This window comes from Urocitellus parryii, unplaced genomic scaffold (assembly GCF_045843805.1).
Source record: "Urocitellus parryii isolate mUroPar1 unplaced genomic scaffold, mUroPar1.hap1 Scaffold_109, whole genome shotgun sequence".
NCBI lineage: Eukaryota > Metazoa > Chordata > Mammalia > Rodentia > Sciuridae > Urocitellus > Urocitellus parryii.
Window position 1 is genome coordinate 299,514 of NW_027551845.1, and position 20,498 is coordinate 320,011.

The 20,498-nt window shown below is 37.4% G+C and overlaps 1 pseudogene; it reads left to right on the forward strand.

Moving 5' to 3' along the window:
- The window catches only part of LOC144251569 (transport and Golgi organization protein 1 homolog), a 92,532-nt pseudogene that overhangs the window by 27,430 nt on the left and 44,604 nt on the right, over window positions 1-20,498 (forward strand).

The following is a 20,498-nucleotide window of genomic DNA, read 5'->3' on the forward strand; positions in this document are numbered from 1 at the left end:
AAGCTGTGTGTAATCAGTTAGGTATATATTCCTCTGCTGTTCCGCAATAAAGTGGTGCCTGCTACCTTGGGTACCCACTACCTTGAGTTCGTGCTCAGTTCCCTCTGAGTTTCTCCTCAATAAAGCAGTTCCTGCTTCAACCTTCAAGTTGTTTATCACCTCCCGGTTATTTTACCCAGCCGGACTGCAGCACTACAAAGCCTTCTTATCACCTCAATTTAGAAGGTACCTCATTAAATTGCTTTTAGCCAATTCGCTTTCTAAAATACTCACATTTCACATACAATAAAAAAATTTCTTTAGCTCTACTCTTTTAACTTGCACTTGATAGCATACAGGCATTCATTAAGTTTTACTGTCAGCAGAACAGCACAAATTTAACAGTTTTGTGATCCATTTTTACTAAATAACAGAAGAGAAAGTGTTATGTTAAGGGCAGTGTGAGTTTAATTTTCTGTATCATTTAAAATTACTTAAGTGCATCCCCAAAGAAAACTAATATATTGATCAGATATAATTCACTTCAATGTTAATAAAACCTTAGCATGAATTGTTTGCATATACTAGCAAAAGATATATAAGTGAAAATAATCTACGAAGGTTCATAATGCTTATATAGCACACAAGAAATCTATGGGATAATAATAACAAGAGACAAAATTTGATGTGTATAAGAAGAAATATATTTTAGTGAAAAAAGTTTGATATTTAATTGTGGCTTTAAAATACTCTTCTATATTAGATTATATAAATACACAAAGAGAAATATTGCATCCTGGTCACTCTCCAGTAATCTGCCCATGTCACAGACGGGTGGACGGACAGCACTCTGACTCACCCTGTGCAGGCAAGCAAGGAGCTTCCTGTCCCAGCCACATCAGAGGAAGATACAAGACAAGCACCAGTTCACCTGCCATGGTATGAGGGAGGATCTAGGGACCAATGCCCAGAGACACATTATTTTTAACAAATGCAACACTCACTTTCTCAGCCACTGGAAGTGGAGCATAGGTCTACAGGGGGGAGTGGCCATTCTGACCTATGGCCTCTCACCCACCTACCAGCACCACTCACCAGGGTGCTAGGAGGTGCTGTCATTGGCTGACTGCACCAGGCATGCTGGGTCACAGTGATTACTACATCCTTCTTTCAGCACTCAGGGACCCCTCAGTTCCACTGGACCTGGGAGAGACTGGAGGGGGATGGGAGGATTTGAGGATATACTTTAATATGTGTATATATAAGTATTTACTTATTATATCTTTATATGTATATATGTATATATTTTACATATTTATCGTGTCTTTATATGTGTGTATATATTTTATGTGTGTATATACATACATGCTTATGAACTTTATACTTCCATGTGTATATTGATACTTAATTGAGAGTAGAGCTTCTATTTATCATCTTTATTTTTTTGCATACTGTTTCTTCCATATTGATAACTCTGGTTTGGAAGCATAGAGGGAATAATTTAATTTTCATGTCTCATAAATGCTCATTTCTTTTGTCCCATAATACATATCAGTCAAAGAATAAAATTGCAATACTTCTACAGTATGATTACTGGAAGCATTCTGGGGTTTTATTGTTAGTTTTGGTTTTGGTTTTTAGCATATACTCTCTCATTTCTTTTTTTCTTTCTTTCATTTTTATTTTTTGCATTTTCTGTTTCTTTTTTGCCAGTGTTTTTTAAATTGATTTTTAAAAAAATTAATGACAGCAGAATGCATTACAATTTTTATGACACATATACAGCACATATTTTCATATCTCTGGTTGTATATAAATTATGTTGACACCAGTTCGTGTCTTCATATATTTACTTTGGATAATGTCTATCACATTCCAACATCCTTGCTAGTCCCCTTACCCTTCTTTTTCCTCCCACCCCTCTGCCCTATCTAGATTTCATCTATTCCTCCCATGTTTCCCATCCCTACCCCTCTATCAGTTAGCCTCCTTATATCAGAGAGAATATTCAGCATTTGTTGTTTTGGGATTTGCTAACTTCACTTAGCATTATGTTCTCCAACGCCATACATTTACCTGCAAATGCCATGATTTTATTCTCTTTTATTGATGAGTAAAATTCCATTGTGTATACGTGACACATTTCTTTTACCCATTCATCCACTGAAGAGCATCTAGATTGGCTTCATAGTTCAGTTATTGTGAATTGTGCTTGAGCCACATCCCCAGCCCAAGAAAGATAATTCTTATGGAACACAAACACATTTTCAAATGAGATGACTGCCTCGATAGTTAGCACACAGTGGATAAAAAGGTTGTGGAGCCTGGCACAGTAGTGCATGCCTACAGTCCCAGCTACTCAGGAGGCTGAAGCAGGAGGATGGCTTGAGCCCAGGAGTTCAAGGCCGGCCTGGGCAACACTGTGAGACCCTGTCTCTGTCCCAGGAGTAATGACCTCAGATTCTGGAATATGGGATGGAATCCTGACTGTTTTATCTTCTAGTGGTGCAACTTCAAATAAATCCCTTAATCTAGCTGTTTCCATTTCAGCATCTGCAAAATGAGAATAGTGCTAGCAAGGACATAGGGTTGTTGTGATAGTTAAAAGAGTCAATGCATGTAAAGTGCCATGAGCAGTGCTTGGCAGTAGTAAAGTAGAAGTGTAGCTCTTATTATTGGGTATAACTTAGCCTTTCTCCGTATTCAGTCATTAGTATTTCTTTATTCCAACTTTGATTTTATAGGAAGACTTCAATGAGAATGTTCCTGCCTGGCTTGTCTTACATCCAGCCGGGAGTTAGTAGTCCTTGTGGAAAGGAACCCTTCATTCAGTTCTTGGAACAAGCCCTTTTAGGCCTGTTTTAGCAATGAGCTCCAACGACCGTGGCTAGAGTGTGTTCTGTACAGTTTCCACATTTATCAAAGAGAAGCCTGTAGTTTGCTTCTTAGTACTCTAAATTCCTGAACCCAAAGTGCTCTTTTGGCCTTTTCCTGCACCATTGGAGAAAGAGCAGAGAGTTGTTGCATTGAGTGTTCTTGTCTTGAACTGATTTTATGACATCTTCTTTGATCAGTGTGGAAACCAGTACAGGAAGACACTCTCAGGTTTTCTCCACTCAGAGGCAGGTATCATCTGCTCTAATCATAGCTAGCGTCAGGTCTTCCTACCTTGTTGAAGCTGCAAGTGTGGTCATGTGTGTTTCTTACTGCCCACTGCAGACCTCTCATTGTTTTAAGATACATTTTTAGTTGTAGATGGGCACTGTTTTAGTCAGCTTTTTCACCTCTGTGACCAGAACCAACTGTGGAGGAGGAATGTTTATTGGAGGGCTCATGGTTTCAGAGGTCTTAGTCCATAGAAGGCCGACTCCATTCCTTGGAGCTCCAGGGGAGGCAGCATCATGGCAGGAGTGTGTGACTGAGGGTAGCAGCTCACATCATGATCAGAAAGCAGAGAGAGAGAGACTCCACTGTCCAGATACAAAATATATACCCCTTAGCCATGTGCCTGATGAACCCGTTCCTCCAGCCACACCCACCTGCCCCAGTTACCACTCAGTTAATCCCATTAGGGATTCATTCACTGATTAGGTTAAAGCCATATCCCAGTCATTTCTCCTCCAAACCTTCTTGCATTGTCTCAGATGTGAGCTTTTGGAGGACACCACATCTAAACCATAACAGATGATACCTTTATTTTATTTATTTTTATGTGGTGATGAGGAAGGAACCCAGTGCCTCACGTGTTCTATCACTTGTGTTCTATCACTGAGCTACAACTGCAGCCCCCAGACCTCTTATTTTTGGAGCTGTTTTCTGAAAGAACTTGTGTCCTTATTCACAGACTGTTTGAAGCAAAATCCAATCAAGGTTTTCAAACAAATATTAAATGTCTTCACGCAATTAACTTAAGCATCCTTTTCTTCTGCTTACCTCTCATTCTGTTATATTTGATAATTAAATTTTCCCAGTTCATGCAATGGAAGGTGAGGTAGCACTTTTGACCACTGTAGGGTGGTCAAACCTGAAGTCTGGGGCAGAAATGTCAGTTTGAAGGATGAAACCAGTCAGTTGGACTGATTTCTGATTTTCACTAGGACCTAGTCCTGCCTTGTGTATTTTCTAGTTCCCTATTTGTGTGTTGCTCATCATGTTCCTTTTTTTTATGGTTTTCAGGTGGAGTTGGCATGAACTTAAAAGCAGCAGATACTGTTATTTTTTTTGACAGTGATTTTAATCCTCAAAATGACTTGCGGGCAGCTGCCAGAGCTCACCAAATTGGCCAGAACAAGTGAGTGAGTTAGACATTGGCACCTTTCTGCTCTGTTGGCTTGCAGCTGTGGATTGGGGAGGAAGGTGGACCGTGTAGTCCTGACAACAGTGCCACGTTGGAGTTAGAGACCACTGGGTTTGAACCCCGTTGTGCTACTGGCTTGTAGAGTCATGTTGGGGGATCAGTGGTCACATGATCAGTTCAGACTCACTTTGTTGAAAAGAACAGTTAAATTCCAAAATGATTAGAAGAAACTTAGAATTTATTTAGTTCATGTTTCTCACATTAGATCCTAATTCAGTTTAAAAATGAAGTTAAAGCCAGTGGGTGCACATGCCTGTAATCATTATCAGCATGGGAGACAAGCAGGAAGATCAAGTTTAAAGCCAACCTTGCAACTTACCTAAACCCTGTCTCAAAACTTTTTTTTTTTTAAAGGCTAGGATTATAACTTCATGGTAAAGCTCCCCTGGGTTGGGTTCCCAGTACCACAAAGAGGAAACAAAGTTGTGTTCAGCTACCCTTTGACTTGAGGTAACATGCCTGCCAGGGGTTATCCTGGCTACAGATGAAGGCCCAATAGTGGTCACTTCGTCTTCCTTCCTCTTCCTCTTTTGGGGAAAAGTTCAGGAAGAAGTTGAGGCCAGATTTCTCTAACAAATGCTCAGGTCCCAATGAGCAGTGTCTTTTTCCTTTTTCCCTCAATGTGGCATTTGGTTCTGCTTCCTTTTGGGTGTATTTTCCTGGCATGCTTTTTTCCCCAGCTTTGCAGACTCCTAACACTGCTCTCATTTGACTCCAGTACAGGGCTGGGAAAGTGATCCGGCTGATTGGCCGAGACACTGTGGAAGAAATAGTTTATAGGAAAGCAGCCTCCAAACTGCAGCTCACCAACACAATCATAGAAAGAGACCATTTTACTCTGGGAGCCCAGAAACCTTTGGCTGATCCTGACCTCCAGGTAAAATGTATTCTTTTTAGAGTCTCATGATTTATAACTAGTACTCTCTGTGGATGAGAATGCAAATAAAAAGGACCAGCATTAACCACCCATTGTTGCAAATTACCCATTTTTTCATTGGCCTAATTCTTACCCTCTCAGTACCTAACTACATGCAAGGTGCCATACAAGCTAAAAATGAGGGTGGCATTTAAAGGCAGAGAAAATAGAATAAAGAAAATGAGCTTTGAACCATCTAACTTGGATTGAAATTCACATCTTATCCCTTATTGGATGGATGACTTTGAGCATGTAACTGAACATCATGGATCTAATCTCTTCATGGCTTCTAAAGATGAGTGTGCCACGAGTTACCTCAGAATTTGTTTAAGTTCTTTTTTTTTCTTTAAATCAGTGATGATTAGTTTCATACCTCCTCCTTAATCCCAGACCCTTTGAGTAGTGACTTACAGTACTCATTCCATACTCAGAGATGAGTGAACAAGATTAGGAATTCAAAATTATGCCATAGGATATAGGGATGAAAGCACTAGAGTTAATTTGTTGAAGAAGGAAAAATTAGATGGGAGTCAAATGCTGTCTTAGAATATCCTAGAGAGCTCTCTTTTGGTAAGAGGTTTGGAGTTATTCCTTAGCAGCAGCCTTTGAGATAAAATTGAACCTATATTATAATATACCCCAGGTCGTTTTGAGGGATTAGATGCAGAGAGATCAACCCCTAGTATCTAGTATGATTCAGGCATGAAGAGAGTAATAAATGTCTGAGAAAAGGTAGTAGCTGTGGGAAGATCTGCTGTAGGAAACTGCAGAGAAATGACAGGAGTTGGCTCTTGTTTTGAGGCAGGCAGTGAGAGAGAGCAAGTTCAAAGATGGCTTTAAGCCTGAAAGATGAGAGTAGAAAGTAGGAGATAGGGATAGAAATTAGAAGGATGAAGATAATGTAGGCTTTAGTCAACAGAGTTTGTAGTAAAAATCAATATACATTATTGTTAGAAGGAGACTCAGAAAAGAAAGGAATTAGAAAAGTTTGCAAGAAAAACCAGGCTTTAAAAGGATCAGCTTATCAAACAAAAAATTCAAGAGGTATGTGAAAGGGAAAAAATTACACAGTATTACAAGCAGAATCATCAAATTTACAACTAGCCCAAGCATGAGTTTAAAAATGGCAGTTTTCTCACATCTGTATCTTTACACATCAGCATTGCAGACAGGGAAGGTGCTGTTTTTGTTAGGGAGTCACTGACCTGCAGGAAAGGTTCACAGATTTGGGGGTACTAGAACCTGAAAGAAGAACTCTAGGTTTTGTTTGTTTGCTTGACGTTTGTATATCTTAGAGAGTAACTGGAGTCTTTGGCCTTTTGTGTTTTGAGTCTTCTGCATGCTCATCTGTCATGGTGGCTGGGCAGGCTGTGCATTTTATTTTCACACTATTGAAGAGGCAATTTCAAATGGAAGGTGAAAGCTTGAGAGAGAGGTGCATGTACACTGTAGGTGTCTAAATACACTTCTTCACAGGATCTTGGGAGAGGAGCTCATCATGGGCTGTTGTGAAGGCACAGGTGTCAGGAGTTAGAGGAGACAAATTCTCAGATGCTCGATGCTTCCCCAGTGGAGGGAGCTCCAGGCATTCAGTCAGGGGTTTCTCTATGACATTGGCTGCTAGCACATCATTGTGAAATGCACAGGCACAAACTCTGCCATGGGACCAGATCTTGGGGCCAGTACAAACTATGGGCTGGTGGAGAGGACCTCGGTGGGACTTCCTGCACAAGCCATGGCAAGAAATCACACTCTGGTTCTGTCTTGATTCTTTCCTCCCCACCAGACTGTGAGTTATTTATGGTTGCCAGGAACAAGGGTGATAACTCACTGCCTTGTCTCAAAATACAGCAGGACATTTTTTTTAAGTTATTAAAAGAATCTAATAGTAAAAGACGTGGTTCTGGTTTGATAAATCTAAGCAGTATAGAGCAGTGAAGTCCTGAAAAAGGAGAGCAGGTTCCTTGTCTTAGAAGGAGAACACAACAGAAACAGAGAACAGATAAAGATGCGGTGAACACTTATTGAATGCTTACTGTGTGCTAAGCATTGTGTGACGTGCACTTTTTCCAGTTGTTTCAGAAGAAGAATAACAAAAAAATGAGATAGACGTTGTCTTTACCTCCATCTTAAGAAATTTTCCAAACATCAGATTCATGACTCTAATCCGAGCACTCTTTAACTTCCAACTACATGCTCTTAGTTACTATAATAAAGTGGTTTTCATTTAAAAAATGGGTAGTTCCTTAAAGACACGTTGTGAGTGAGCAGTAGCGAGGGAAGCCAGGAGACATAGTCCAAGGAGTGGACGAGTGAAGGGTCCCAGTATGGACTGAGCCTCATCATAAATACTTGGCTTTCTTCTGTTTTGGGTACTAAATGCCAAAGCCATTTGGCTTGGTTTTATATATATATACACATACATATATATATATATGTACACCAAGGTTAAATATAAATATAACAGTTATGGTTTTGCTTAGTTTTTGTCATAGTTTTTATCTTGGATATTTTCAAGCTAAAGTTTCCAAGTTACAGAATAGGCAATATAGAGATAACTAACCAAATCTAAAAGGGCAAAATGAAAATGAAGTCCCATGATGTGGATCCCAATTGGTTCAGAATTCCTAAGAGATAGTACTTAGGGAGGTGGAGAGTTGCAAGTAGCAAATGAAAGCCAGGTAACACTATCTAAGATTCTGGTTCCAATAGCCGTAGGAAATAGGCTGAGTATATCCCCTAGGTGGAGCAAGAGGGCAGGATGGGGAGTGCCGCAGGACTATCCAGGGAGATTGAAATTGAGAAAGGGCTTTTGGGTCTGGTGATCAGGGTGGTTATGGTTTTGCCAAAGTGGGTCCCATAAAGCACTGTAGTAGCAAAGCGGCTTGGCAAGGACAGGTGGCAGCTCATGGTGAGATGAGGTATTCAGTGGCACCTTTTATTTATAAGAGTTTGGCAGTGGGAGAGGTAAGAAGGTAGCCAACAGGGTCTCTGACTTCTCTGGGGACTGCTGGAAGTGCCTGTAAAAATTGCTGGTGAGAAGTGCTATAGAAGATGCTGGGAATCATTTTATCTGCCCCCACTCCTCAAAAAAATTGGAGGCCAAAAAATTTTTTTGGTATTGTAAATAATTGTCAAAGTCAACATCTCTGATCATCATTTATCACCTCTCTGCTTATTCCTCATCCAACTCCAAAACAGCCTGGCAGGTGTCATTTGTGATGGAAGAGAAGAAAGTCCATCAGGGAAAGAATTACCTGGTGTCATTTAGACACTTAGCAAGTCACACATCCTCATCTGTGTTTTCATGAGAACTAACTGGATCTCTCATTTTCTTCATTCAAGTTGAGTGACATACTGAAATTTGGCTTGGATAAACTGCTGTCTTCTGAGGGGAGCATCCTGGAGGACGTAGACCTGGAGTCCATCCTGGGAGAGACAGAGAACAGCCAGTGGGCCTCTGATGCCCTGCCTGCAGCTGGAGGAGGGATCAGAGAGCGGGAGGAAGGAAGTGAGTTGGGGTTAGGTGAGCCAGTGACTCCATCACCTCAAGCTAGGGTGTGAGTGAGATGCGTCCCCACGGGTAGTCCTGTGTCCTGCTCTGGCACCTCTCTTTCCTACCCAGCCCTATAGTCATCTGTTGACATTCTTAAGGCTTCCTGGTCCAAGAACTGCCAGAGTAATCCTTGTTCCCTTGAAGCTGGACTTTGAATCCAAGTGATGATATTAATGTTTATGGTCCTGTCAGTCTCAAGGATTAAATTTGAACCTTTTCTCTCTTGACACAGACTTCTTCTCTGGAGTTTATTTGGTAAACCTGCTATCTTTATGATGGTGCTTTGCACAGTGATACCTCTTCTCAATAGTAGAATGTTTTTTAAATTGCAAATGATATTTATGGACATTTATTGTGTTCATCAACAGTGCTGACTATGTCATGTGCTTTAGGTCTTTTAAGACCCATGAGGTGGGGGGCTGGGGTGGTGGGTCAGCGGTAGAGCACTCACCTCACACGTGCAAGGGCCTGGGTTCAATCCTCAGCACCACATAAAAACAGAAGTAAAAATGAAGGCATTGTGTCCAACTTCAACTAAAAAAATACATATTAAAAAAAAAGACCCATGAGGTGTAGGAGATCATTTTGTCTTCCTTTTTCTTTTTTCCCAGATTTGGTGTCTGTCTGTCTGTCTGTCTCTCTCTCTCTCTCTCTCTCTCTCTCTTTATATATATATATATATATATATATATATATATATATATATATATATATATATATATTTATATATATATTTTTTTTTAGTTGTAGATAGACAGCATGCCCTTATTTTATTTTTTTAATGTGGTGGCTAAGGATCGAGCCCAGTGCCTCACACATGCTGAGCAAGCACTCTGCCACTGAACTACAGCCCTAGCCCCACTATTTATCTTTTTGTCCGTTTTCTGTTCTGAAATATTTGAATTTCAGACTTGAAAGGAGTTTTGTTTTGTTTTGTTTTTTTCCTCATGATTATTTTTAAAATGACTGTTTTCCTGTATCAGCAATAGGGAGTCAATCTGGGCTGGTGTGAGAGGGTTTTACTGACCTTTTTTAGAATTTTTTATTCATATATGACAGCAGAATGCATTGTAATTCTTATTATATATATAGAGCACAATTTTTCATATCTCTGATTGTATACACAGTATATTCACACCCAGTTCCTGTATTCATACCTGTACTTTGGATAATAATTATCACATTCCACCATCTTTAATAACCTCATGCCTCCTCCCTTCCCCTCCAACCCCTCTGCCCTATCTAGAGCTTGTTGTTCCTCCCATCTCCCACTCTCTATCCCACTATGAATCAGCCTCCTTATATCAAAGAAAACATTCAGCATTTGGTTTTTTGGGATTGGCTAACTTAGCATTATCTTTTCTAATTCCATCCATTTACCTACAAATGCTATGATTTTATTTTCTTTTATTGCTGAATAATATTCCATTGTATGTGTGTGTGTACACACACACACACCACAGTTTTTAATCCATTCATCTATTGAAGGGCATCTAGGTTGGTCCCACAGTTTAGCTATTGTGAATTGTGCTGCTGTAAACATTGATGCAGCTGTGTCCTGTAGTATGCTGTTTTTAAGTCCTTTGGGTATAGATTGAGGAGAGGGACAGCTGGGTCAGATGGTGGTTCCACTCCCAATTTTCCAAGTAATCTCCATACTGCTTTCCATATTGGCTGCACCAATTTGCAGTCCTATCAGCAGTGTATGAGTGTGCCTTTTTCTCCCACATCCTCGCCAACACTTATTGTGGTTTGTATCCATAATAGCTGCCATTCTGATGAGTGAGATGAAATCTTAGAGTGGTTTTGATTTGCATTTCTCTAATTGCTAGTAATGATGAACATTTTTTCATGTATTTGTTGACTGATTGTATATTATTTTCTGAGAAGTGTCTGTTCAGGTCCTTGGCCTATTTATTGATTGGGTTATTTGTTTTTTTTTTTTTTTTTTTTTTGGTGTTTAGCTTTTGAGGTTCTTTATATACCTAGAGATTAGTGCTATATCTGATGTGTGAGGGGTAAAGATTTGCTCCCAAGATGTAGGCTTGCTATTCACCTCACAGATTTGCTTCTTTTGCAGAGAAGAAAGAAACTTTTTAGTTTGAGTCCATCCCATTTATTGATTCTTGATTTTAATTCTGGCACCAAAAGAGTCTTATTAAGGAAGTTGGAGCCTAATCCCACATGATGGAGATTAGGGTCTACTTTTTCTTCTATTAAACGCAGAGTCTCTGGTTTTATTCCCAGGTCCTTGATCCATTTTGAGTTGAGTTTTGTGCATGGTGAGAGATAGGGATTTAATTTCATTTTGTTGCATATGGATTTCCAGTTCTCCCAGCACCATTTGTTGAAGATGCTATCTTTTCTCTAGTGCATGTTTTTGGTACCTTTGTCTAACATAAGATTATTGTAGTTTTGTGGGTTAGTCTCTGTATCCTCTCTCTGTTCTGTACCATTGGTCTACCAGTCTGTTTTGGTGCCAATACCATGCTGTTTTTGTTACTGTTGCTCTGTAGTATAGTTTAAGGTCTGGTATAGTGATGCCACCTGCTTCACTCTTCCTGATAAGGATTGCTTTAGCTATTCTGGGTCTCTTATTTTTCCAGATGAATTTCATGATTGTTTTTCTATTTATATGAGGAATGTCATTGGGATTTTGATTGGAATTGCATTAAATCTGTATAGCGCTTTTAGAAGTGTGGTCATTTTGATAATATTAATTCTGCCTATCCAAGAGCAAGGTAAATCTTTCTATCTTCTAAGGTCTTTTTTTGATTTCTTTCTTTAAGGTTCTGTAATTTTCACTATATAGATCTTTCACCCTTACTGAGCTTCTTAATTCAAGAGTTCTTTCTAGCCTGGCACAGTGGTGCACACCTGTAATCCTGGTGACTCCAGAAGCTGAGGATCATGAGTTCAAAGCCAGCCTCAGCAAAAGCGAGGCACTCAGTGAGAACCTGTCTCTATTAAATACAAAATAGGGCTGAGGTGGCTCAGTGGTTCATGCCTCTGAGTTCAATTCCCAGTACTAAAAAATAAATATTTAAAAATCTCTCTCCTCTCTCCTCTCCTCTCTCTCTCTCTCTCTCTCTCTCTCTCTCTCTCTCTTAAAAAAAAGACACAACTGATGTGACTATGTGTACAACCAGAGATATGAAAAATTGTGTACCATATGTGTAATATGAATTATAATGCATTATCCTGTCATATATAACAAGTTAGGATTAAAAATAAATAAATTTTTTAAAAAGATAAAAAAAGTGGGAAAATCAGAAAGTAATATCGTTCCATGCTGTACATATCACTTCCCTTTCTCAAGTACAATCTGGCACAAAATGTGTTGAGAAGAGATTCCCCTCCAAAAAAACAAATCCACTGGGGCTGGGGATATAGCTTAGTTGGAAGAGTACTTGCCTCACACGCACAAGGCTCTGGGTTCAATCCCCAGCACCACCAGAAAAAAAAATCTGATATTATATCCAATGGCATGAACAAGATTTAAAAAGCCACATAACCATAATGAGAGCACAAAGCACACAAAAGGCTTTCTAGATTCCAATCTAGAAAAAAAAAACAAACATATCCCAAGGGAGGAGAACAATGTTCTTGCAATTACTTTTCTCTAAGGAGTATCTTAGTATGGTGATGAATGACCTTTTTCCCCCCCAGCACTGAGGATTGAACTGAGGAGTGCTCTACCACTGAGCTACATCTGCAGTCATTTAATGTTTGTTTTGTTTTTGTTTTCCTTGAGACAGAGTCTCACCAAGTTGCCCAGGCTCTCCTGAAACTTACCATTCTCCTACTTGTCAACCTCCTGAGTAGCTAGGATTATAGGCATGCACTATTGTACTGGCTACAAATTATATGTTTTTAAATCAGGAAATTGTCATTTAGAGAATATTATTCCCATGAGTCCTTTCTATATAAATTATTATAGAGCAAGCTTCACACAACCAATTGAAGAGACATTATCGTTAATAGATTATCCTATATTGTAGTTAATTGTATGGAAAAGAAACAATGTAGCAAAAATGAAATCATAAAAACAAAGACATTTCACATAGTAATGTAGATTAAAATGTCATCCAACTATAAATTCCCTCAAAATGCATGGACCAAGATCCTACCCAAGATTGAGACTTGAGGAAGGACTGACTGTATCCTTTAAAGGCACAAACTCGTTTTTTCTTCTCTTTGGTACCCTGTGCCACACTGTAAAGAAGCCCAGGCTATCTTGCTAGAGGGAGAGTCCATTTGAAGAAAGCCCCTGACATTTGAAAGACCACATGGAAAGGGAGACTACATAAAGCCAACAGTCAGCACCTTAGTTCCAGACATACAAAGCCATCTCAGACCTTGTAGTCTAAATCAGGCGTTTGCTGTATGGGTGAGCCTAGGTGACACTGGAGCAGAACCTTGGTTAAAGTCTTGACTTACAAAATTATGAGAAATAAAATGGTTGTTTGTTTGGTAGTGGGGATTGAATTCAGAGGCTCTCGGCCACTGAGCCACATCCCGAGCCCTATTTTGTGTTTTATTTAGAGACAGGGTGTCACTGAGTTGCTTAGTGCCTCGCCATTACTGAGGCTGGCTTTGAACTCTCGATCCTCCTACCTCAGCCTCCTGAGCCACTGGAATTACAGGTGTGCACCACCACTCCTGGCAAATGGTTATTTTTTAAAGCCACTAAATTTTGGAATTTTAAAAAATATAGCAATAGATAACTAAAACACTGTTTATTGATGATTTGCAGGGCTTTTATTTAATGACCAGTTTTATTAAAGAATACCCCATTTATTTCTACTGTGATCAGCAAACAAACTGATATTCAATATTTAAAATTTTTTGAAACTGATTAGTTTGCCAAGAATATAACCTATCTTGCAAATTTTCATGAGGACTAGAAAAGAATATATATTCTGGAGTTGTTGGGCATTGTCAGTCAATGTCAATAAGGTTAAGGTGGTTGATAGTTTTGTTCAGACTCTTGTGTATCATTAGTGATTTTTTATACTGTTACTATCAGTTGTTAAAAGGCTGTTAAAAATTCAAAGTATGGATTTATCTCTTCAGTTTTGTCAGCTTTCATATATTTGGGGCCTATAAATGTTTGGTTGTATGGTGTCATGTTTCTGTGTTCTTAAAAAACACATTATAGTATTATGAAATGTCTTTCTTATCTCTTATAAAACTCTTTATCTTGAATTTAAATTCATCTGATGTTAGTATAGCCTCTGCATTCTTCTTGGCTTACTATTAATGATGTATTTTTATTTAATGTAATTAAATAAAATTACATTAAATAAAAATTAAATTTTATTTAATTTATCCACTAGCTTTTAGCTGTATTGCTTTACATTATTGTTTTAGCAATGTTTCCAGGAATTATGAAATGCATTCTTTAATTTATCACAGTTTTCATAGTTTAAATTGTGATACTTTCTCACATTTCCCCAAGTCTTTTGTGCTTTGTCGTCATACATATTACAGCTGTATACCCTATGTTTTTTACCTTAGTCATGTTTCCAAGAAATTAAAAGAATAAATATGTATACATATTGCCTTTTATATTTACCTACATTTTACTATTTCTAGTACTTTTCATTTCTGTTTATGGTGCATTGTCTTTAAAAATATCTACCCCAAATTCTCCACATTCCTGTATCATGTTGCTTCTCTCATTATGAAGTAATATCTATTTTCCCACCCACTGAGTCTGGGCTGGTCTTTTGTCTTGTTTTAATGAACAAAATATATTTTTGGTGAAAGTGATTCCATGCCAATCCTAGACATAACACCCTGGGAAGGTGTATACATTCTACTATTATCCTCTAGAAATCTAATCAACAAATAAAAAATTTTAGAATGACTGAATGACTAAAAGCATTTGAAGAGATAAGCCTGACCCAACCAGTTGAGCTAGCAGACATGTAAACGAAGCTATTTTGTCAGTTCTACCTTTGGTTAAACAATTCCTGCTAAAGGAAACCACGTAAGCAGTAATAAATACCTAGAGCAAAGGACCCATCAGGTTATGTAAAGCCAAATCATAGAATAAGGAGAAATAACAAAGAATTTTTATATTAAACCATTAAGTTTATTACACAGTGAACTAAAGCACACAGTGCATCTGTTTCTACCTGATGGATCATCTCCTTTTATCCTGAAGAGGTTCTTTTAGCATTAATAGTAGAGATCTATTGGTATTGAATTTTCTTTTTATTTATTTGAAAAAGTCTATTCTGCTTTCAGTTTTGAAGAGTATTTATCCTGGATTAGCAGTTTTTGTCTTCTAGCACCTTAAACCTTTCCATTAACTTTAACCTCTCATTTCTGATAAGAAGTCAGCTATCATTTTAGTCATTTTTACCAATGTAAAACACACCACTTTTTTCTAATTGCCTTCAAGACCTTTTTCCTCCTAATTGATTATTTACAGTTGACTCTGATGCATCTAGGTGTGATTTGCTTTGTAACTAACCTTAGTATTCACTGAGTTTCCTAAATCTGTTAACATCTTTTTTGTTAATTTGGGATAATTTTAGCCATCGTTGTCTTAAATATTTTTTTCTGTACAATTTATGCGTCTATTCTTCTAGAAATCTAATTATATGTATGTTAGGTCACTTTGTACTGATAGTAACCAAGTCTCTATTTTTTTCTTTCTGATTTTTAGAACAGATAATTTTTATTGGTCTATCTCCAAGTTAACTTTTTGCTGTTTTTGCACTATACAATCTGATGATAGATTTGTTTCATGAATTTTTCATTTCAAATACTATACTTTTTATTTCTTTTAAAAGAATTTTTTCATTTATATGTTGACACCCATATCTACTTATTCATTATGATTAAGCTTTTCTTTAACTCCTTGAAATTAGTTATTAAAACTATTTAAATTTTTTTTCGGCTAATCCTAACATCTGGGTCAGCTCATGGAACTTTTTTTATATGTGATATTTTCTCTTGTGGTTCTCATTTTTCTATCTTCTTTGCATTCTGGCAAAATTTAATGATATTCTACATGCCTATAATCCCAGCGACTCAGGAGGCTAAGGCGGGAGGATCAAAGCTAGCCTCTGCAACTAAGGGATGCACTTAGCAACTCAGTGAGACCCTGTATCTAAATAAAATGCAAAAAAGTGCTGAGGTTGTGGCTCAATGGTTAAGCACCCCTGGGTTCAATCCCTGGTACCAAAAAAAATTTTTTTAATTATATTCTGGTCATTTATAGATGATACATCATAGGAAGTCTGGATTATGTTGTCTTCCTATAAAGGATATTCTGTTTTATTTGTCATGCAGGCTAATTACTGGTGAATTGTTTTGATCATATTAGATTTGGTATTACTATTATTATTATTATTTGGTTCCAGAGATTGAACTCAGGGTACTCAATTACTGAGCCACATCCCCAGACCTATTTTGTATTTTATTGAGAGACAGGGTCTTGCTGAGCTGCTTTAGCACCTCGATTTACTAAGGCTGGCTTTGAGCTCGTGATCCTCTTGCTTCATGCACCTGAGTCACTGGGATTATAGGCATATTCCACCGCGCCTCACTAGGTTTGGTATTTTTCTTTATTTCCATATTTCATGGTGCATTATACTTGTACATAATGGTGGGATTTGTTGTTATGTTTGCATGCATATGTACAATACAGTGATAAAACTTGGCCAATATCGTTCTCGAGTATTTCTCTTTTACCTGCTTTCCTCTCTCCCCTGATCCCTTTCCTCTACTGATCTCCCTTTGATTGTCGTCAGATTCCTTTCACACACACACACCTTTCTTTTTCTTTTTCCTTTCTGGCTGCCACATATATTTTCAGCATGAATCAATTTTGGTTTCAAATTTAGGTCTACCTTTTTCCCTTTACTCTTTTGTGTGTGGTTCTTTTTGCTAAGGCTTATTTCTGAACTCTTAATTAAGTACCTGATATATTAGTGAAGCTGCTGCAACCTGACTCTGCTGGAAACCTAATTTCTTCCAACATTGCCATTTAGCATCATCTTCAGTCTCCTTTATAGCAGTCAAACTCTGCTAAGCCTTAAAGAGTCTCATCTGGTACATTCATATGAAAAATGAATTTCCTCCAGGCTTTTAGTATTCTCTCTCTAACACACACACACAATCACATTGCACCCACCATAAATAGCTCAGACATTCTTGTCCACAAAATTCCAACCACTATGATAATCTTGCACTTTGATAATTTTCTCCTTAACTCAGTATGACCTCCATCTTACTTGAGCTTCATCTCCCTAATTGTGTTTTGTGCACCAGGCCTACAGTCATGTCTGAAATTAATACCTGAAAATGTTTAGTTTTCCTAGTTTTATACACTTTTGTGTCAGGAAAACAAATCCAGTACAGTAGATCTATAACAGTTTCAAGTAAAAGTACTAAATTACTTATATCCTTGCCCATCAATAGTGGTAGAGGCACTTAGGTGAACTTACATAGAAACTGCAACATCTTACATACTCAACAACAATTTCATTGCCCATGGAACCCAAAATTAATTGAAAGAGTAAACCCCAAAATGGATATCTGAAAAATAAACTGGTCAAAATTAGTAAGGCAATCAGACTTAAATAATCATATATTTTACCAATAGCACTAGCTTAAAAGTATGGGTCTACAATAACTAGAAAAATACAAGTTAATGGCTAGAGTCATAAAAGTTTCTATTATGATAGGCAGTCTCTTATGATGCTTTAATATTATATGATAGTTGTGAAATGATTACAAACTAATAATGAACATAATCTATTTGCAGATTACAATATTCTTCCCTGTATTATCTACAAAGTTTAGATACACCTCAAAATGCCCTGGAAAAGAAATTTCTTAAGTCTCATCAAAATGAACTGCCAGGTTTTTTTCCTACATTTGACATGACACAGTGCCAAGATTTCTAGTCCTGAATACACACTTTCTATAGGGAAGGGACATTTATCTTGGCAATTAATAGATCATTTATCTCATTTCATACAGCCAATTTTAGTCGTAAGAAAAGAAATGTTTATGTATTTATTCTGCTGACTTTAATCTATAATCTAATCAGGGATCAACAAACTTTTCCTGAAAAGAGACTGATAATAAATATATTAGACTTTGTAGGCAAGTCTTCATTACCACTCAAGTGCCAATGTAGCACAAAAACAGCCTAGACTGTGGGTAAATAATATAAGCTTCTGTATTCTAATAAAACTTTGTTTACAAACGCAAGTGTTATTGTTGGACACCGTGAAAGAAAGAAAGAAAGGAGGGAGGGAGGAAGGGAGGGAGAGAGAAGGTGTGGGGAAAGAATGAAAGAAAGAAAGAAAGAGAAAAAAGGAATAAAGAGAACAATTTAAAAAAAAAACAGTGTCAGGCTGACAGGTATGATTTGCTCATCACTGTTCCAGAGTATTAATGTTTATGCTCACAATAGATGTTTGGCTAGGCTGTATACATACATACATACATATATACATGAAAGCAATTTTGTTCTTTTGTTTGCTTTCTTTTATTTTTTCCATTTTTTTGTTGATACATTATAGTCGTAAATCATGGCAGTATTTGTCGTAACATATTTCCACATGCACAATATAACACTATAGTTTGGCCAATATCATTCCCCAGTATTTTCCATTCACTCCTCCCTCTCCTGGTCCCTTTCCTACACTCTACTGATCTCCTTTTGATTTTCACTTTTCTTTCCCTTTTTCCTCTCTTGCTTCCACATCCGAGAGAAAACATATGCTCCCTTGATTTTATGAGTTTAGCTTATTTTGTGTAACAGAATGTTCTAAAGTTTCATCCGTTTTCCAGCAAATGACATAATTCACATTTATGGCTGAATAAAGCTCCATTGTGTGTATATGCCACATTTTCTTTATTTATTCATCCTTGATAAGCACCTAGTTTGGTTCCAAAGTTTGGCAACTGTGAATTGTGCTGCTATAAACATGGGTATGCATATACTACTCTAGTATTATGACTTTAATTCTTTAGGATAAACATTGAGTAGTTGTATACCTGGGTTATATGGTGGTTTCCTGCCTAGTCATTTGAGGAACCTCCATACTGATTTCAATAGTGGTTATATTCATTTACAATCCTATCAACAGAGAAAAAAGTGTCCCTTCTCCACATTCTCTCTAGCATTTATTATTGTTCATATTCTTTTTTTAAGTAGTTGGACACAATACCTTTATTTTTATTTATTTATTTTTAATGTGGTGCTGAGGATCGAACCCAGGGCCTTGCACGTGCTAGACAAGCAATCTGCTGTTGAGCCACAACCCCAGCCCCATATCATTCATATTTTTGATGGCTGCTATTCTGACTAGAGTGAGATGAAAGCTCACTGTAGTTTTGATTTGCATTTCCCTAATTGCTATTGATGTTGAACATTTTCATAGATTTGTTGTCCATTTTTATTTCTTCTTTTGAGAAGTATCTGTTTAATTCATTTGCCCAATTAAGCTAGGATATTTGAGGTTTTGGTGTTAAGTTTTTTAAAGTTTCTTATATAGTCTGGATATTAATCCTGTGTCAAAAGAGTAGTTAGCAGGGCTGGGGATGTGGCTCAAGCGGTAGCACGCTCGCCTTGCATGCATGCAGTCCAGGTTCGATCCTCAGTACCACATTACAAACAAAGATGTTGTGTCCACCGAAAACTAAAAAATAAATATTAAAAAATTCTCTCTCGCTTTCTTTAAAAAAAGAAAAAAAGAGTAGTTAGCAAATATATTTTCTCCCATTCCATAGGTTCTTTCTTCATGTTACCAATTGTTTCCTTTGTGTGCAGAAGCTTTTTAATTTGATGCCATTCTGTTTATTAACTTTTGTCATTATTTTCTGAGCTTTAGGAGTTCTAATAAGAAAGTCATTGCCTGTACCTATATGCTGGAGTCTCAAACCTATATTTTCTTCCAAGGATTTGCATAGTTTCTGGTCTAATTCCTGGGCTTTTGATCTCTTTCAAGTTTGTACAGGGTCTAGTCTTATTTGTCTACATATGGGTAATCAATTTTTCTGGCACCATTTGTTTAAAGCCTGTCTTTTCTCCCAATGTGTTTTTGGCATCTTTGTCAAGAATCAGATGACTGTTAACTGTGTTGGATCTTTTTCCGTGTCTTCTCTTCTTTCCCATTGGTCTATGTATCTGGTTTTATGACAGAGCCATGCAGTGGTTATTTCAATAGCTTTGTAGTATAATTTGAAGTCAGGTATTGTGATGATGCCTCCAGCTTGCTTTATTGACTTAGAATTGTTTTGGCTATTCTGAATATTTCATTCTTCCAAATGGATTTCAGGACTGTTTTTTCTACTTCTGGAAAAATGATATTTATTATTATTATTATTATTATTATTATTATTATTATTTTAAATTTATATGACAACAGAATGCATTACAATTCATATTACATATATAGAGCACAATTTTTCATATCTCTCGTTGTATACAAAGTATATTCACACCAATTTGTGGGTATTTTGATGGGAATTGCATCAAATCTGTATGTTGCTCATAAAACCAATTTCAAACATATACAATCATATTAGTAGTGATTTTAGTGTCCAAAAAGAGATCTACTAAACAGTAATTACTGGGCTGGTTTGGTGACTTGTAGTCCTAACTACTCAGAAGGCCAAGCCAGGAGGATTGCTTGAGTCCAGGAGTTGGAGATCAG